Below are 12,465 nucleotides of genomic sequence, written 5' to 3' on the forward strand. Positions count from 1 at the left end.
GCAGGCTGAACCTAACGGGTCCTGTCATTCCAATAAAATTTGCTTTTGAGTAAACATGCAGAGAATCAGGTTAGACCATGTAAGTTCACACGTGAGGAAGATGGGATGGAATGGGACAACCTTAGTGAACATTTATTCTATGTTCGCATTTAAAATATACATTAAAAACTCACCCCTCCCTGGACCATTAACAATTCAGTCCTTAGCAGGCTGCAGCCTTCTAAGTCCAGTGAAGTCTGTGGACTTAGAATGATGGAACTCTGTTTACGATTGCACTGTTAATAATGCAATCATAAGAAGAGGTATACCCTTCAGAATCCATTGCCTTTTCTCCTGGCTATAGTCTCAATACAGATCCAGGACCTCCTTCTGTATTCACTTGTGAATGATGCAGACAGTACAGAGACAAAGTCTCCAATGCTTTCTCATCAAAAGGAATCCTAATCTGGTAGATCAACTGTCCTAGAATTCCCAGTGTATATATGAAAGGATGTTATTATTCTAATAAAATGTTCCGGATTGTTGTTTTTTTAATCAATATATTTAATAATGAGAAGCACTGTTTATTTGTTTTTGAAGCCCTACCAAATAGGTCAACCCAGATCCTTTTCCAACTAAGTATCATGATTTTAGTACCAAAAGACCTAATTAAGACCATTGATCATTTTTTTAATATCTCTACAAACACTTAAGGCCAGGATCAAGAGGCAGTCTATATAGAAGGTGCGTTCAAAAGAAGACGAGAGAAGAGCTGGGTTTTTGTACTACCTGAAGGAGTCTCAAAGCAGCTTACTGAGTTTAATTTGTTATGTATGGTCATAGGTTGTAACAATATAAAACATTAACATTAAAACATAGCCGGAAGGAAGGAAGGAAGGAAGGAAGGAAGGAAGGAAGGAAGGAAGGAAGGAAGATACAATATAAAATACAAAGTGAATTACAATCACCTACACTTTCTCTCCCCAGAACAGACACCTGTGAGATAGGTGAGGGTGAGAGAGCTCTGAAAGAACTGTGACTGGGCAAAGGTCACCCAGTTGGCTGCATGTGAATGGGTGGGAATCATACTCTATTCACTGTCACTCTTAACCACACCACCAAGCTGGCTATGTTCAGTGAAGCAGGTCATTTCTCACTGCCACAAGGCAATGCATGATAAAACAAGTACAATTTTTAAGTTTCACAGGGTTTAACATACTGAATAAGAATACAGTGGAAAGCTGCTGCAGCCATGTTATTTGATTATTATGCTTGTAGCTTGAATATACCATGCACCGGTGAAATGACTGCCATTATGAAGAACAGTATGTATATAGACCGATGTATCATAGAAACTCATGCATATAGTTAGTGTGTTGGAGGATGAATTTGCTCCCTACCACAAAACTGTCTGTCTGCAAAGATTTATTTTTTCACACTGGGACCTTCACTGAAGTGTTTGTTCAGATATACCCAAACTGAAACAGTGCTCAAATCTGTACTTTAGGCTCAGAAATACCCCCAAGCAACTCAGAACACTCCCAAAACTTCAAGATTGCCAAAAATGTATCTCCCAAAATTTCACGGAATGTTAGGCTTCAGTGAGCTTACTGAAGGGAGGAGAGAGAGCATGAGTGAGCATGTTAATGCCAGGCTGCCAAATCAGAGATGCTGTCATAGCCCTTTGAACTTCCAATTGGCAACAGATCTAGCATCAAGGCATTGCCCAACTGCTGGATCTCAGGTGGTGAGAAGCTGCACTGTATTGATTTGTTCTGCTCATTCAAGCTGGTCACTTAGCATTGCCACAAGGCAATGACCCAGCAGTTCTTCTCAAGTCTATCAGCTTCCCCATAGCTCATGCCCGCCTGCTCCCTCTCCTAAGGCCAAATGCCTCCAGTATCCCAAGAATGGAACAACACGAGAAGGCAACAGTGTATGGATGAACATAAGTGTGAGATAGTTTATATGTAGGAAAGGATTTGAGAAGTGTGGTATTTATTCATTCATTTATTTATTTAGGGATTTATAGACTGCCCCTATCAGACATACCATCTCAGGGAGGTTCACACAGTCTAAAAACCTAGTAAAACCAATAAAATTAACAGATATAAAATTTTAAGAATTTTAAAAGCCACAATTAACCATTGTTGTGTCAGCCATAGATCTATGATAATTTGTAGCCAGCCACATGTTAGAGTAAGGAAGAACCAGAGGGGGAAAGGAGGACAGAGGGGGCTGGAGGGAGGCCTGAGATTTTGAAGTAATTGTTGTTGTTGTCCAGATGGCCTCAACCATAGGAATAACTCCATCTTGCAGGCCCTGCAGTACTTGCAAAGTTCCAACAGGGCCCCGATCTCTCCTGGGAACTCATTCCATCCGGCAGGAGCTAGGGTTGAAAAGGCCCTGCTCTGGCTGAGGCCAGACAAATTTCCTTAGGGACATGGATCCTTAGCTGATTAGCACTGCTTGTTTGAAGAGCTCTCTGGGGAACATATTCAGAGATGTGGTCCTTAAGATACACAGGGCCCAGACCGTGTTAAGGTTAAAACCAAAACCTTAAATTGGATCCAGAAGCCAACTGGAAACCAACGCAGCTGCCACACTATGTGTACATGAACGCCATAAGCAATTAACCATCAGTTCCTGAATACTCAGTTTCTGGAACAGGTAATAGATACTGAGACTTGACCACTCTCCAATGGCTTTCTTGGCTCCTTTGCTTGACTATCCTGCTTTGTGGATCTTGAGGTCTCTTCCATGGATTCATATTTTCCTTCACACTAGAGATTGTCCCTCTCAGTGTTCTCCATCTGTAAAAGCAATATAGATTTTCTAGAATGTCTCCTAAAGGATTAATGCCTTAAATATCATGCCTTAATTCTTAAACCATTTTTTTAAAAAACAAACTTATTTTACAATTAGAAATGTAATGAATACCAGTTTCTATTCTACTTTCACAAGTATTTTTATGGTACGTTTTTTCAGCACTACACTGTCAGAGGTTCAAAGAATGAAGAAAATTGCTCATTAATGCAACCAGAATTTTTTCATTAAGATTTAGGAATTAGAGGTGACACCATTCATAATAATGCACCAGCATTTCTGTTTGGGAACAAAATTAAATAGACAGTAACCTTTAAAAATTTGCACTGATCCAGAAAGACAGAAAATCTAGCATCCACAATGACATTTCTGTTTGTATAGCAACCGTGTAGTTAGCATATGTAACGAATATGGGAGGGGAAAGATAGTCAGCAAAGTTATATATTTATTCTTGAATGCATTCAATCACAGTTTCCCCAGGGTTGCCAACCCCAAGGTGGGGCCTGGTGTTACTGGCCCAAAATTCCAATTGACCTCCAGTATGCAGAGATCAGTTTTCCTGGATGAAATGGCAGATTCAGAGAGCGAAATCTATGGCATCCTATTTCCATCAAGCTCCCCCTCCTTTCACAAACTCCACTCTGTCCCAGACCTTTCCCCAAAATGTCCACAATTTCCCAAGCCAGAGTTGGCAAAAGCTATATTTGTACAATAGAAGCATAATCTGGATGGATCAAGAAAGGATGGTCCGAATGCCATCATTCAAAATTCTAATGTAAAAAAAAATTCCAGGCTTAGAGTTCCCCTTGTCCAGTATATTTTGTTTTATGACACCGATATAGAATTATTTCGTACAACCTACAATAGACTTCTAACAATATGAAATCTTTTTCAAAGCTTGAGTCTTCAAATGATCTTGATAACATCATTCTGAAGATACAATATCTCCTGCATCTTTCATCCAAGTAGACTGTACAGCATACAAAATAATTAATAATTTCTGCTGATAGTACTGAAGAAGACTTTTTTGAACAGAAAAAAAATCATTGCATTAATCTGGGAGAAAAAAACATTTTGTCCTTAAGATAGACAACAAAAAATTCTCAGGTTCTTAGTCAACATTGCAACACGGAAAATCACAGAACAAATGAGAAAATCAGGAAGTGATATTGCATGGGTCGAATTAACTGGGTGCATACACAGGACTCTGGATCCCACTTAACTCAAAGAAAATTATTCTTTGTGATAACAAGATGTAAGTTAGGATGCATCACATTATTTGAGTACAATATATAATTCACAACGTGATTCCGGAAAAAGAAACTAAGGTATAGTTGTTATTTCATTGTGGGAGGGAAAGCAGGCAACATGGCATATCTTGTCAGATCTCAGATGCTAAGCAAGATCAGTACTTGGAAGGGAAACCAACAAGGAATGTTCTGTAGAGGAAGGCAAAGGCAAGCCACCTTGGCTTCTCAGTTGCCTTGAAAGTCCCTTGCTGGATTGCCCTAAATCAGTTGTGACCTGACGGCATATACATACATATACTATTTTATTGTAATGCTGTTCAAGTCACACTCCTGTTGAACTGCTAAATGTGGACACAGCTAGAGTCATACAGAGATGAATGAAATTAAAGCACAAAACAGGGCACCTATGGATAAAAAAGAACAGTGTTTTTGCCAATTTGGAGAGAGCTGTATGAACACATGCATTGATTTATATTCTACTTTTCTCTCCAGCTGAACTCAAAGCAGCTTAGAACATCATTCTCCCCTCCTCCATTTTCTTACAATACTTGTGATGTAAGTCAGGCTGATAGTAGATGACGTGCCCAAGGTCATTTAATGAGCTTCCATAGTACTAGTGGAGATTCTAATCTCGATCTCCTAGGATCTTAGTCTAACTCTCTATCCACTTCTCCTCACCAGATCCCATGGGATGCATATGTAAATTGTGAAACAGAATTTATTTAGCTGGTATCTGTTATTTTATCCCGCTGTTCCTCCAGAGAGGTTAGGGTGGTATACACACTGCCCCTATTATAGCTTCACAATAAGTCTGAAGTAGATTATACTGTGAGACTGACAGGTCAGCCTATGAGCTTCATGAGAACAGTATTTTGAACTTGGGTCTCTTCAGTCAATTCAATATTTCACTCTTTCCACTAGGCCAAGGCTTTCTCAACCAGAGATTCGTGAAACCCTGGGGTTTCTTGACAGCCCTGGAAGGGTTTACTGAATGGGTAGGAGTTAATTTTTCATATATTTTTAGAATTTATTAAACATTTATCAGGTGAGAGAGCCATATATGGTCATATTGACCCACCCAATGGCCAATGATGGGCCTGGAGGGGGTGGGAAGGAGAGGGGCCCCAGGTGGGCATGTACACAGCTATGCTTCCCAACCACATTCTGCACAACCATGCAACTTCTGGGGTTTCTTGAAGCCTGAGGAATGTAAAAAGGTTGAGGAAGGCGACACTAGGCCCATGAAACATAGGGAAGATCTGCCATCCAAAGATTGACCCCCCCCCTCCTCAGTTGGGGACTGCTGAAATTAATGTTTTATTAATATATACCGGCTTATATAATGTGATTGCTGATGAACTATGCTGTTACCTGCTCTGAGCTACTCAGGAAGCACAGGTTACAAAGATAAAGATGTATTTTATTTATTTAATTACACCAATAATGTATCCTGCTTTTCCATGCATCTACACTTTGAGGAGCAACAGGAAAACAAAGCTAAGGTACTCTGCGCTGCCTTTTTAGCACAGGGAGGTTCAGAGTCTCTGGTTCTTCCTGTCACAGGATATTGATGCTTCCTCTCACAAGCTGTCACCTGGGTTGAAGATGGACCTAAGCACGGAAAGGCTGAAGAGTACCACATTATATCACTTTCCTATACATTTTCATGAGCCTACCCTTGCTACTCTTATCCGTCTCACCTGCCCCTCTCACAGTAAGCACTTAATAGACATATGAAGATTCATCTCCTCTGCTCCATTGTTCGAGAGAAATGGCATAAGCAAGCCTATGTTTACTTATTTAAATGGTCTGCCCAAGATTACGTGCAGACAGATGTAAAACAAATATTTGAGCAATGCCAACATTATATGAGGTTACAATCTACTTTATTGCATATTTGATTGTCCAAGACATTTATAACTAACACACCATTAATTTTATGTTACACCACAGGCTGATAAGACAGCTGGCAGGATTTACTGAGTAACCTCCAGCTAAAACTAAATGAAGAGCGCTACAGTACTCTATCTGCACACTAAATAAATGAAGATACATACAGAACTCATAAGGAAGGCTCCTTTGCTATACACTTGATTGGGAAGGATGAATTATCAAAGCTCCACAAAGGAAGAAGAGTTGGTTCTTGTATGCTGCTTTTCTCTACCCGAAGGAGTCTCAAAGTAGATTACAATCGCCTTCCCTTTCCTCTCCCCACAACAGACACCCTGTGGGGTGGGTGAGGCTGAGAGAGCCCTGATATTACTGCTTGGTCAGAACAGCTTTATCAGTGCCCTGGCGAGCCCAAGGTCACCCAGCTGGCTGCATGTGGGGGAGTGCAGAATCAATCCCGGCTTGCCAGATTAGAAGTCCGCACTCCTAACCACCACACCAAGTATTCCGAATACTAATTTCATATAGTGCAGTGGCTCTCAACCTTCCTAATGCCACGACCCTTTAATACAATTTCTCATGTTGTGGTGACCCCCAACCATAAAATTATGCAAGCGTTCTTTGACAGAAATTAAACCGAAACTGACCAATGATGTGAAGATCCATTGTTCATGATTGTATATAAATTGTTCCCCCCCCCCCGGGGTTCTCAGTTCAGTTCTACCTCTTGTCCCGCAACCTGGAGTGCCTGGCAGAAGACTGCACTGTGCTGGAGGCACTGCTGGAATGGCTGGTGGCCGAGGGTGGGTGCCTCCAGGAGGAGCAGCAACAGTGGCAGGCCACCCCCCCCCCAAGCCAAGCTGCTAGCCCTGCTGCAACTCCTGTGAAAGGGTCATTCAACCCCCAAAAGAGTCCTGACCCCAGGCTAAGAACAAGTGATATAGGGAATAGATAATGTTCAGCATGATGCATACTAAATTGTATGTATGCCTCTGTGGTTTAAAAGCTGTTTTGTGGAACCACAGTTGTTTGGAAGCTTAATATAGGCTTATCAGTAAGATCTGCAATGGTGGATAAACATTCCAGAAATGCACCTTGCCCAACACTGTGATCTTCCCTGCAGCATGCACGGGATATCACACAAGTTCTAGAACATATTTCTCAGTACTTATGAACTGAACTGGACAGTGTCTTGTGAGCACACACCCTAGAACATGCCCCAAATCCTCTACATAGAGGGGGATTGCAACACACAAAATGCTGTGGAAAATTCCCTTAAAGTAAGAAAATCTGATAAAACACTGCCTTATGTAATAAGTAAGCCACTCTGACCCAGAAAAACCACCAAGGCAAAAGATCTTGCAGTTCAGTATCTCAAATTTTGCAAGACTGCTCTTTAGATTTTAATGATTTGGAATTATTAATGACTTGGAATTATGGGGTACGTGAGGGACACTGATCATGGTATTGATGGGAATGTGATCCAGTGGCTACAGCATAGAAACAGACCAATAAAATGGGCCAGGTGAGTGAGCCTTGAGGCAAATATTCGCTTTAGACTTTTTACTTTATTAATGAGGAAACTGTGGATCAATCTCTCTCCAATAACTGCTGTGAGGGCTAATGGAATCAAACTAATAAATAACACATTTATTACTCCAACTGGGGGGGCCCTGAGTATGGCATGTCAGCAGCTACACTGACATTTGGGGAAATTATTAGTTTCCAATATACATATTCCTTTACAGTTCTTATAGCCATCTATCCATGCAGCAACTTTCTAGAACAGAGAAATCAGACTGTGGTAAAATCAACCTTTAACCTTTGAACCCTCATTTCCAATGTTCGATACTACCACCAAATCTTCTTCCCAGAACTTGAGAATTCAGTTGGGTCAATTTATCTTGTGGTAAAATGCTCATATACATTCACATTGCAAAATATGAGAAGAAAGGCAGTCTATATTTGTAAATTCTTCCTCCCTCAGTCCCTTTAGCTACTAACTCATGTATCCATTCCTTTCTATGAAATTATTCTTATCAGAACAGCCAACATGGCTAAGTGACCAATCATCCATCTACTTCTACTCTATTTCTCTATAGCAGCCAATCAGATGTTCCATAATCAGGGGCACAGAGGTCAAAGCTTTCCACTCTTGTTGCAACTGATGTCCCATAATACACTTCCTCTAAACAGGGAGATGCCAAACCATTATGGCACTTAGCCGCTGATCAACTTATCCACCATGATATTTCACTGATGACCCTCGCCATGTTCTGTAAAATGTTAGCTCCATGAATTTAGCTGTTGTGTGAAGCACTTTCTTGTGACTGTCCTGAATCTACTGCCATCAACTTCCTTGGACACCCAAAATTTCCAGTATCTTGGGAGAGAGAAAAAGTTCTCCATCTCCATGCCATCTATCTATAATTTTATAAACCTCTGAAACACTCTTTCTTAATAAGGTTGTTAAATGTGAAGAAATACTTTATTTTTTCTTCAAGTCCCTGCAACTACTTGATTCATTTTTCATTACCTTTTCCAGACATTCTTTTTCAGATGAGAAGACCACACCTGTAGACATTATTCAAAATGGAGCCACAGTACACATCGATACAGAAGAATTATGAAAATAAAACAGCCAGAATCAATCTCTTCGTGACTTGTCACTGATAAAAAAGTAACCCGTCTCCTCATCCACATGATGAATGCAGTGCTTTGGCACTTTGCTTGATGTCAGTTCAGACAATACATAATGAATATGTTTGCAGTTTAGCAAGAAATGTTTGATTAAATGATAAAATTGTCACTGGCTCATGAAGTTCTCATCATTGTAGGCCAGTCTAAGGCAGATACACACAAGATATTTTCTCCAAAATAGATATCTGACAGAAACTGCCATGGAATAAAAGGGCTGCAGTCGAAAAGAGCAAAACAAAGTGGGAGCCAATCTCCAGCCAGATGTCAGTGGAAAAGGCCACCACACCACAAAAACCAAGAGTGAAACTGGCTCTCAGTGATTCTAAGCAAGTAGACTCCAAAAGCCACACAAACTATGGAGAGTCAGCTACATTTCCCCCCACCATCTTTCCCAGACTATATTTGAGAAGGCTTATTGCCAGGAAGTTGACAGCCTGATCTCAAAATCTTCTAACCACAGGATCAGACCTACCCTGAGGAATCTTGTTTTGCTAAGGTCCATTAAATACTTTCTTTGTGACTCAATAAAGGACACAGTGTCCAATTCCGTCAGTCTGATATGTTTGAGCAGTGAGTCAATTTCTTTAAAGTGTGTGTAACACAGAGTTTGCACAATATACTAACCCCCCCCCCCCAACATACACACACCCCTATATACCTCCCTTCCTGGACATCAGTTCTGAAACCAAATTATCCAGCCGTAGGGCCACATGGTATAGGACCTATGGTACTGTTCCAGTAACGCTTGATGTTACAGTCATCTACATGGGATAGGAATACCACAAGCCACCAACTCCCAGTCCTGTTGGTCTAATTTTAATAAATGGATTCTTTGGCGAACATAGAAAAGAAGGAATGTTCAGATCTACCTTGAGGGGTTGAAAATTGCTAAGGTGGGTAGGGGGAGAAACAGTGCTCTGGAGAAATTCAGGAAAAAAGATAAACAAAAGGTCCTGATGTTACCGTGGCATACTTACTTAACTCACTGTCACCCATTGCATGCAGTAGCCCATAATTTTGCCATTTTCCTGTGATGGTTTTCCGTGCTGCTCCAGCTTACAAATGCAGCCTTCACCCAAGTGGAAAATAGTATCATGCAGTGCCATGAGAGAGCCCTGATAAAGCTGTTCTGACCAAGCAGTAATATCAGGGCTCTCTCAGCCTCACCCACCTCACAGGGTGTCTGTTGTGGGGAGAGGAAAGGGAAGGCGCCTGTAAGCTGCTCTGAGACTCCTTTGGGTAGAGAAAAGCGGCATATAAGAATCAACTCTTCTTTTTATCCTAAACTGATGAGCAAGAGTTACAGCTGTCAATCAGGAGGAGCCACAGCATAGAGAAAGTCTGTCATTGCTAGTACAGATGAAACAGATCAGAATGAATGAAAGGGGGGGGAGCACAAAAATGCAGAGGGAGAGGCAGAGATCTAGTTCCCCAATTCAAGGCTTTTGGTTCAGGGATTTTGGAAGCTCCTCAAAAGGCAAATCCCAAGTTGTTTAACAATATTCCGTCTCCCCAGGGAACTGTAGATATGTGAAAGAGTCCAAGAATTTCTTACACTGAACTACTAATACAGAAAGACTGGTTTCCCAACCCAATGACCAAAACTTGCAACACATATCTGAGAAGGGGTGGAGATGGTGTCCTGAAAAGGAGACAGTAACTTCCAAGAAGAATGTCTCATTTTCTTAGAAATCAGCAATTGCTGTGACCATCTTATCAGCAGAAAGCTATTTTGAACTGATCAGTCACCTGCTTTGACTTGTACAAGAACCAAATGGCTTCCCATTGTTGGTTGTTTACAGTGTCCCTAAGGTGAATATTTCAAAGACTAATATTGTGACTTTCATTGGGAATTTATAAATAGTTCCTTATTAGAAATGAATACAATACTGGGGGCTTCCTCACCCAACCCCTCATGATTCTAGTTTACTTCCTTAACAACATTGTTTTGTCTTTTGATTACAACAACCTGGTGAGGTAGGTTAGGTTGAGACAGGGTGACCAGCTCAAGGTCACCCAGCAAGCTTCCATGGCGGAGTAAGGATTCAAACCTGTTGTCTCCCAGATCTTCTTCTGACACTCTAACCACTAGACCACACTATGCAAAGGGGCTAGTTTTCCAAGAGAATAAGAGTTTAGGGCTACAATTCGACAAGAGCCTAAATCCACCTTCCTAAAGCCATTGAGCTGAAGAGGCTCAGAAGAGTGCATACGATCGCGCTCTAAAACACACAAACCCACCAAGGCGGTCTGCACACCCCAAACCCGCTGGGCATGACCACAAAGTGCCACGGAAGAAAGCTGTTCGAGACCCGGCCCTTCACCCTCTCCCCAGAATCGCCGCTCTCCAGACAGCGAACCCGTTTCCCGCGAACATCTTCCTCCAGAAACCCTTGTCACATAACTTACTCATCATGGAAACTTCCACTGGCTCCGTGCATCGCGCCTGCAAACTATGCCAGAGACATTTTTAAAAACACAGAGATTTTTGTCAACAACTGAGCACACTGCGAGGACTCATTAAACAAGCAAAGAAAAAAAATATGGATCTTTAATTTAAAAAAAAAATGCAGAGCCCCGTGATGAAATATTCCTCGCCAACAAATGCGAGACTGGAAAACTCCTTGACTGCTGGGAGGAAAATATGAAACACGCACGAAGGAAATCTACTGCTCCCCCCCCCCCCCGCGCGAGGCTGAAGCGCAGATCCTAAAAGCTCTCCTCGGCGCTCCCCACCGCGAACCCACTGCGTGGAGAAATAGCCATAGAGATGACACAAACCTCTGCCCTCCTTAGCCGTCCCTTAAACGCCCTCCCTGCGCTCATCCTGCATTTCAAAGGATCGAAGCCGGCCAGGTTCTAAAAATACACCGCCTCCAAGCATCTGGCGAGTCCAGCTGTGAGCTCTTACTCGGGTCGGCGCGTACACACAAACCCAGCCCGGTCTCCTCCCCGCCCCCGCCGGGTTGGCAACGCACCCACTCACCGGCGCGGCTGGGCTCCAGCGCCGCCTCCTCTTCCTCCTCGGTTTCGGGCCGCCTGGGCAAGGGGCGAGGGCGCGCGGGGAAGCCCCGTCGGCCAACACCTGAGCCGCGGCCACTTCCCAGGCCGGCTTGCCTGTCTGGGCGCCGCTGACCTGATTTCCCCTCGCGCCCCACCGGGAGCCGGCGGCGCAGCGGCAGCAACACCCGCCCCGCGAGTGCGCGGAGGGGGCGGGGGGGGAGCAGGCGAGGCGAGGCGAGCGCGCAACGGAGAGTCCGGCTCTGCCTGCGCGGACCTCACCTGAGCGGGGCGGCCAGGGCGGCAGCACCTGGGCTGCGCTCGGCGACGGGCGCCTCTCACGCGGGGCCCATCTCCTGGCTGCCCGCCTGCCTTCCCCTGGCCGCGAGGACGTTCAAATCTGCAGCGCGCCTGGGAATTGCTCCCTTCTCCCGGATGGTTTGGGCACTTTCCAGCTCGGAGCCGCCTCCCACCGCCGGCGGGGATGGTGGTTAGCGTGCCATAGGTAAAGGAAACGCGCTGGCCCACCGCGCGGCCGCCTGCCAGGGTCTCCCAGGGCGAAACTTCACTCCGTGGCCCTGCGAGGTCAGCACTTCTGCAACTCTCCCAGGAAAGCTGGGCTGCTGTCCAGTTTCCAGGGGAAAGGTAGTTCTCTCTCACCCCCCCCCCCCCGTTGTGCTGCAATAGGAGGAATCCTTTAGACTCCGAGTTAGATGCCAAGGGGGGGGGGGGGGAAACAAAACAAAGACGCTTAAAATTTAGCTTTGCTCTTTATTCCCTGGTGGATTTTGAGCTAGGCATTGTCCAAAATTCAGGGGCA

At 43.6% G+C, this 12,465-nt stretch overlaps 1 protein-coding gene across 7 annotated transcripts in view; it reads right to left on the reverse strand.

Annotated features, from left to right (window-relative positions):
- The window catches only part of THRB (thyroid hormone receptor beta), a 184,297-nt gene extending 172,095 nt beyond the window's left edge, over positions 1-12,202 (reverse strand). For 2 of the 7 annotated variants that reach the window (XM_077302751.1, XM_077302750.1), the window contains exon 1: positions 11,632-12,202. The gene's annotated coding sequence lies outside the window, so the exon portion shown is untranslated. Of the gene's footprint in view, positions 1-11,623 lie in introns of all 7 variants that reach the window. The other 5 variants (XM_077302755.1, XM_077302753.1, XM_077302752.1 and 2 more) reach the window with 4 other exon arrangements.
- Between the last annotated feature and the right edge of the window lie 263 nt (positions 12,203-12,465).

The sequence above is a fragment of the Paroedura picta genome, chromosome 11, assembly GCF_049243985.1.
Source record: "Paroedura picta isolate Pp20150507F chromosome 11, Ppicta_v3.0, whole genome shotgun sequence".
Lineage (NCBI taxonomy): Eukaryota > Metazoa > Chordata > Lepidosauria > Squamata > Gekkonidae > Paroedura > Paroedura picta.